This window comes from Chaetura pelagica, unplaced genomic scaffold (assembly GCF_000747805.2).
Source record: "Chaetura pelagica isolate M959 unplaced genomic scaffold, ChaPel_1.0 scaffold638, whole genome shotgun sequence".
NCBI classification, from domain to species: Eukaryota; Metazoa; Chordata; class Aves; order Apodiformes; family Apodidae; genus Chaetura; species Chaetura pelagica.
Window position 1 is genome coordinate 606,015 of NW_009954298.1, and position 8,455 is coordinate 614,469.

An 8,455-nucleotide genomic window follows, 5' to 3' on the forward strand; every position below is an offset into this window, starting at 1 on the left:
TACTGAAGTCAAATAAACCACTAGCTACTAGTTATTAGCTCATGATATAAATTACAGCTTCAATAAGATGCTACACTGGTCCCTGCAAGGTACTAGTTCAGTCAGGGATTTAGCATCCCAGAAAGCTTGAGGCCTTTTGTCCTTTAAACTGCCTTATGGGAATCACACCACAGACGGATCTGCATTCAGTGCTTCCCAGCAGCTGCCAGCACACAACCAAGCTTATGAACCTCTGCCCTAATGTTGCCATCAATGGAGTGTTTCACAGTAAGTTCTTATGAAGCCCTTCCAAATCCAAGCATATTCCTAAATGTAAGCTGAAATACCAAACTGCATCACAATCAACCTTATCACTCTCCTCAGTACTGTATCAGCAAGGTGAGTTCAAAGTTCTCCACTGTCTTTAACTTACTCCCATCAAGTGTGTCCCAAACACTGCTTACAGACCAATGCCATAAACCAACTACTGAAATGGCTCAGCTGACCAACAATACCCCTTTTCTGCTCTTCACAAAGTTATAGTAAAAAAATCACTCCCAATTGAGACATGATCCATCTAAATTGCAGTCTAGCAAGTTAAACAATAACATGTTTTATTAAAAACAATATATACACCAGTAAACATAAAATATACAAATAAGAAATAATGTTTGTCAAACTCATCTTTCACTCCAGACCTATGCTTGCTTTGCTAGACTTGGCTGAGCAGAAACCATCCCCAATCCAACATGCACATGGTAGGGTCAAGCGTACAGAAATATTTGCTCACTAGCTACTAAAAAACCAGCCATTCAGCTTCAATATGTTCTGAAGTACTTTTCCTACCTCCTGTACTTCCCACAGGTCCATTCATCTCTCCTGTATTTTACACTTCTTAACTTTTGGATTTTTGAGTTAAATAAAAAAAAGCAGTTTCAACATTATTTCTTACTTTACAACATCAGCAACAAACAGTTAAATATATCAGCACAACCTCAAGTTCACCCTGCTGCTGTCTAGCAACCTAACAACCACTGCTGACCAATCTGTTATTGCAGATCTTGGAATACATCTTCATAGCTTCTCCAGGAACTGAAAAAAAATAATTAAATTTCTACAGTTTTAATGACTGTTGCTTAGGCTCCACAAACAGTCTTCCTCACAAAAACACAAGCTACATACACTAACCATGTAACTGTAGCTCATTAGATCTGAAATTAGAAGAAATAGATGGCATAAATCACAGAGCAAATGTATGAGCAGATACAGAACAGACCAACACCTCTCAACTCCAGAAGTTTCTCCAAGAGCTGTGTACTGCTGTGCTTTAAGAAGAGTGTATTTTGCTTTTTTCTTACAGAATCCTACTACGCTCATGAACTCAAGTATGAGACCATTTGCTTTCTGCTATTAATATATTAAGTATTATGACAAAATAATGTATTTAATAATATTCTACAATAATTTTTATTTGAAGCAGAGAAAATCTGACATATTCTTAGGTTGGCAGGTAAGGCTCACCTCACACTGAGTATCTGCTTATTAAAAAGGCATACAAGCCATCACAAACACAAGGAATACACAACTGCGTTCACATTATGAAATCAATTAATCTTTAAATCTTCATTTGTAATAATCTAGAATTCCAACAACTTGTGTAAAACTCAAAATATTCTTGAGTGCCCAGCTACATGCTACCAGCTTTCAAGCGGTTTCTTAACACATTGTTCTTAAAAAATGTTCTGCCTGGAAGGAAGCTCCTTATATTTCCTTCTGAGTGTGTTCATGATCTGAAATCCTAGTTCAGTCAGCTTCCTCTCTTCAGGTAATTTTTCAACCCCAATGAAACACAAGTCACTTATTAAGAGGTAGCAGAGACCAGAGCTATCAGAAGACTAACAGAATTGATACAATCAGAATTCAATTCCATAAACCTTTAAAAGTTGAGAGGATCCATTTATGCATTAATAAAGTAAAAACTTTTATTGCATTGTCACTTGCTACATGGCGGGCACATCAGATCCTTGCAAAGTTTTTCAACAGTGTATCTTGTTTCATAACATATTAACAAGAGAACCTGAAGTGGCTATTTGTGAGCATTTATTTGTAGGCACCTAGAGCTACAATCCTTCATTAGCAAATATATAAGCAAGTATATAAAAAGTTTCTCTTAATCCAGACTAATTTTTATTGGTCTGATTTTGTTTTAAAACCAGTAAACAAAAAGCTACTTTTATCAAACTCAAGCCATGGAGTAGGACACCTCTTCCCCAGAAAGAGGTTCCACCCAACAGCCATGCAGTTGTTCTTGGTGTGGCAGCTACACCTTACCCTAGAAAATGTTAGAAATAAGCACCCACAAGCCAGCAGGGATGAGTCCAAGAATAAAAGAAAGCTACTAATTTATGAGCTGTGTTAATATTTTTTTCCACTTTTGAGCCTACACCAGTAAAGCTAATTGAAGGATTATGAAAAAGTATGCTCTAACAACTATCTTATTTTGGCAAATCAGAAGAAAAAGCAAATATTATCTGAATTACAACTCCAAACTTTATTTTTAATTCTCAGTTTTTATAAGACTGTTACATTCTGCAATTAAGTGAAGTCTTAAAATGCTCGCAGGTCTTACAAGGACAGGACAGAGGGAAAAGGGAGAATGTGTCAGAACAAAACAGGCCAAGAAAGAGAAGACTAGGCAGCAGGTCACGATACCCACAGCCACCTCACTTCTCTTTTTGTTGTAGAAATTTGTGATTGCGATGTGCTCTGGTACTGGAAATTATGTACCATTAGTACTCATCCCAGCCTTGTTAGCGTGACAGAAACACAAAGAGGAGAAATTCCAAGTTGGAATAGTGTTAGCTAGCCACAAGATCCTACGACAAGAATGGCATGCATGATGTTAGAAGTTTAACCCCATCCCCTGTCTGCTGTGGATCAGTATCAGGGTCAGAGGTCCCCTGCCAAGCTTCCCTCACCCTAGTTTGTGCTTGCTGCCTACAAGTCCAGCAGAGTGAAAAGCAAGAACTTATATTACTCATTTAATAGACACCACGTGTTTCAAAAGACCATATATATACACATTAATTACAACACTCTCTGAACAGATTGTAAAGACATTAGCATTTAAATAAACCAAACATTTTATCCTATCTTTTTCTCCACCCCCAAAAGACGTGCATCAAGGATCAGACCAGCTACCAGCACTGTTCCTTCACGAAAGGAACAGTCATTACCTACAGGTAAGCAGGGTAGATTTTTCTGATTTTCCTCTAGTGTTAAAGAAGGATAAACTCAACACCTTTGCTTTAGCATTACGCTACTTTCATGCTGAAAAACAAGGCAGAAGCAATCTGCAAGAGGGTGGGGAAAGAAACTTGTCTAATTAGACCAAAAGAACTTAGGATGCATGGAGCACAACAGAACAATTAACACCAGCACAAGAGGGAAGGTATCACTAGTCTTAGTCATGACAGCCACTGTGCTATCTGGGATGTAAACCAGCAGGACCCCTGCCATGAGAGCTGTTCCCTTTGGCCCTGCCTGACAGGAGGCATGCCTGCTGACTCACCAGCAGCACTGGGGAGCAAGAGGTGCTCCGGAAAAGCCCAACTATGAACTCACCCAACAGGGACCTATTTAACAACAGATCTGAGAAAATTACAGGACAGGCATTTGCTGCAGCACCACCTATAAACCTCAACCACGATGGATTGTCCCGTAACTGGAAATACCTTTTCAAGACTGCAGCAACTAGTTACTGGTTAAAAATATCAGGTAAGTCTTCTAGGGTCAATGGAATCACAACCACAAAGACTTATTTATTGCATTTATTTAGCCACAATCCTTATCCAGAAGTCCATAAGCAGCCAAGTGAAACTGCCAGGCCCTCTCAGGGGCAGCACCAATAAGAAGGAAACAGCAAAAGTACTTATAAATGTATCAATTAACAAGTACTCTGAATTCCTAATGTTTATTTTTTTATATATATACTTGTGCATGCACCAGTATACTTGATACTAGTCAGTATAACAATGCTGTGCACACACAATTTGCTTTGAAGAGGACTGATAATTTATAGCACTGGTGAAGTGGATCAGAGCACACACTTATTCTCTAAGTAACATTTTCCTTTGAAATTTTCCTTAACAGTACAAGCCAGCATGAAGTGATACCATAGGTGGCTTCCACGACTATGAACTAAAAGCAACATAGCCTAAGTCACACCCACCTAATCCCCTAAAGAGAGAGTATGAGATTAAAAAAAAAAAAAAAGAGGGGAAAAAAAAAAAAAGCTTTTAAACATGCTGAATGAGACAAGCATTGCCTCACTCAAGCCCTGTCTCAGTGAGTCTTAAGAAGAAAAGGCCCGTCTTTAAACACCTAAGTAAGACATACATATTTGTTGGGGTTAACCTGCAGTACCTAGCAAGTTCACCAGGTTAAAACTAGAATTAAATTATTCATCAAATAAAAGCCACAGCTCTTTCAAATGTTTCTAATTTGTAATACTCAGTAGGTCTCAAAACATGGCAGGAATGAGAAAAAGCATTGTTCTAAAATAAGAAAGAGAGGTTTAACCTAAGCTAAGAGTCCTGCAATGAGGCTGACAACACAGCTCCAGCTCAGATCCCACCACTGCATTTTCAGCACTGGCACAAGCCTTCCGTGCAGCAGATGACCATATGAGCACTCCTGGTAACTTGGACAGCATTATGGTAAAAATCCTAAAGAAATAGCCTCATGTAGTTGAAAACTAGTTTTAAACAGGTCACGGTTATGTCTTCGTGTAAATGCCTATTTTTAAAAATTTAAATTGAGGTGTAACCTACTCTGCCAGGCAGATCAAAAGGCAAAGCAACATCTCCCATTAATGAAAACCTATGCTCAAACACCCAAAAGCCACATTAGGAGCCCCATTCCCCTTGTGTCAGGTAATAAAGTAGCTCCCAAGAAAGCCATTCAACCCAGGCAAGGCTTAATCCACTGAATAAATTTTTAGCAGACAGGTAATTCTGCCAATGATATTTAAGCCCTTATAAAAAGGAGAAAGAGGAGACAAGCTATAACTTCATTAACAGATCTGCATGTACAGATGGCAAATAACTTAATTCTCCTCACAGAAGAAACCTAGGACCATTTGGATTAACACAAACAGCTCTGATACTCGGAGAATATCTTCAATTGCCATGAGAAATTATATGTTATAGGCTGGAAACTCCCCCACACTCTATACAAAATAGGAAACTACTCATTATTAATACTAATTACTTATTTTTTATTGTCCTCTTAATTTCCAAGATTTAGGCCTAAGCAGTTCTTTTTTTCAGGATGACAATTATTGCAGTGTTCACACACATTTCAGCAGCTCTTCCACAGTCTTTGCATTTAGTTTCGAAAACAGGCCTGAAGTTCACAGAAGTAGGAGAAATCGGACTGAAACAAAACTGTTCAGAAGCTGCTCCTGTTTGTACTACAGTAATTCCAGCCACTGCAGTTCATGTAACACCAGAAGCAGCTAGAGAGTTGTAAATAAACTTTGTAACAAACATTGTGTTAATGGGTTAGAGCGAGGAAGGGGCTTCCCAGCTATTGTTTGCTCAGAGTATTTTACAAGAGGGTAGAACTACATCATAGTGAGCAGTGATGGAAGTTGGCTGTAGGGTTCTTGAAGAAAGACAAGGCTGGAGCGTTGGACAGTCAACTGATACTAATTCAATAGCTGTCCCATCAATAGCAAGCTGTATAGACAAAAAAGTTGAGAACAGGCAAAGCAGACCCACTGAGCACTCAAGACTGGGTGGAACAGAGGAAACGGTACAGCAGAAGAGTCAGCAACACTTGCAGGACAGACCATGCGTACGGTCATAAAGGTACGTATTAATGCCTTATTCTGTAGAACAGAAATTAACAAGTTACTCCTGTACAGGAAGTAACTGCCAGCATTTCAAGGACAAAAATCAACCAAAGCTATAAGGAGGCAAGTGTTTCATTGGATTCTTCATTGTTTTTAGCCTGGATTCATTTTTAAACACAGGCATTTAGTGAACAAATCCACTGAATCCTGTAACATCTACTCTAAGTGAATGAACTACATCTTATAAGAAAGTCATTACCTTTTAATTTAATTTTGGGCAAATTAAAACCAAATGCAGTGTCATTTGTGTCTATCTACCACCAAAAACTAGATTCCAGAAGTGAGACAGACCCAAGAAAAGGCAAAACCTCAACCTGTTTCACAGTAACTTGTGCTTAGCGTTGCACTTGCTCTGATCAACTCTGAATTCAGCTGGGAATGCCAAGGGCCACATCTGGAACAGGAGAGCACTTGTACAAGCAGCCCCTCCAGGTTCTTCATCAGATGGCTGTTGTACTCTCAAAATCCTTTGTTCTAATGCCCTTCCTACACAACTTTAAGTGCAAGAATCAGCATGACCCCCATGATGCAGCAGCACCCCAGTGGTAAAGTAATGCTCTTCTAGAGCCATATTGTGCAAAAGGGCTTCCAAAATCTTGCAATGTTATTTTATATTAACTCAGCATGAGAAGAAGGGTAATGCAATTAAGTTTGTACACTAACAGGAGTTACTCTACTGTGGGCACCAGAGAAAGGAGGGATTGCCTTTTCATGTGTCCACCCATAATCCACTCTAACCAAGAAGTTATATGAACAATTAATAGCATGAAGCAACAATACAGGAGGTTCCCTGTATTTCAGAGAATCATCTGTAAAATACCTACACAAAAATTATACTTCTTATTTAAAGTGTAAATAAAATAAATTCAACAAGTGAATATTTAAGTCAATACATTGGAACGGTTATGAGACAAAAACATTCTACCTTTGCAACAGTGACTGGTCACTTCTCACTGTCAGAAAAATCAAGATCCACCCTGCAGAAAAATAAGCCTCAAAACAGAATGTGAGACTTGTTTCATTTCAGAAGGTTCCTTCAACATTAGATTCTTCCCTAAAGAAGAGACTTCATTGTTCCAGCAATTAGTATTCCTCCACCCCAGCAAAACGCAAGCAAAGGGAAAAAAAAAAAAAAAAAAAGCCATGAAAGGGTAATCTAGCCATTTCGCAGCTTTGCCTCCTTACTCCACCCAGTCTCTTTGCTCAATGGCTGCACACAGCATCCACAAACATGGTAATATCAAAAGAAACACACAAAAGTGAGATCCCTAAGAACAAGCTAGAAATTTGCAATACATCGTTCTGCTTAAAAATATTTTCTTTGTTTAGTTCTCCAACACATTTTTCCTATTTCAAATAATTTTGTTAGGGGCAAAGAACATTTTGATAGCAGACCCTCCCTCTTCCGAAAACCAGCTGAATGCTGCAAAATCATTTACAAAACGATCATCACTGAACAAGGTTTTTTAGCCTCCACCTCCGAGTACTATATAAACAATATTGTCACAGGAACACACACTTAAAAGAATCTCCACATAAATACATAATTCGGCCAGGTCAATATGCTCAAACGTTTATTTACAGTAAAACAGTGCTTTTGAAAGATATGGAATATATCTTAGATTAACCTTCCACCATCCCCTGGTTAGGTAATTCATTATGAATTGACTTGACCTGCAACAACCAAGCCCTCTGCTGCAGCACTATCAGCAAGGAAATTTCACCAGCAGTATCATGGCAAAGAAAGGGAAGGTGTCACATTATGATTGGTATTAAAGGTCAAGTGTAATTGCAACCACCTTAAAATTAAAAAAAAAAAAAAAAAATTAAAAAATCTCACACTCACAGGTCTGAGCAAACCCTAAACTTTTTAAGGGAGGCACCACTCCCACCCCCCAACTTCCATCAAAAGCCGTGCCTGCACATAACCTCCTACTGAAACAAAAAATCAAAAATAGCAATAAATAGAGCATTTTAGCAACCTCGATTGATATTAAAAGGTTTTCAAGGAAAGTCTGTGCAACTGTAAGCAACCAGGCAGCGATATGACCCCAAGGAGAGATAAGACCTCCCTCCCCCGTTTTCACTGCAGCTGGTTCTGAAGGTCTGAGCCACCTCCTATCAATGCTTTCCCTGCTACAGCACTGCAGGAAAACGGCCTGGATGTGAAACAAATCCTTAAAATAACACTGACTCTCCCTTGTATTATCAATTCTCGTTTGTTTCCCGTGCTGAGGCCGAGCCCGGCGATCTGGGCCATCTCCTGCCAAACTCCTGCCTTGCCGTGGGAGAGGAGAAGGGAGGAAACCCTCCGGGAGGAACTCGGGAAAGGGATGCTCCGCACCCTCTCCAGCACGCATACACCACACTCTTCGCCCCAGACTATTTTTTCATCGTTATTTGCTCCTGGTCCTCCTCCGTGGCATCTTGCTAAGTCACCAGAAGAAATGGAGCGGCCTAAGGCGCGGAAGGACGCGGAGGCCGGGAGCGCGGAGCCCACCGCGGGGCTGCTCCCCGCACCCACCCGCTCCTTGTCTGGCCACCCCTCCCTCCCCCGCG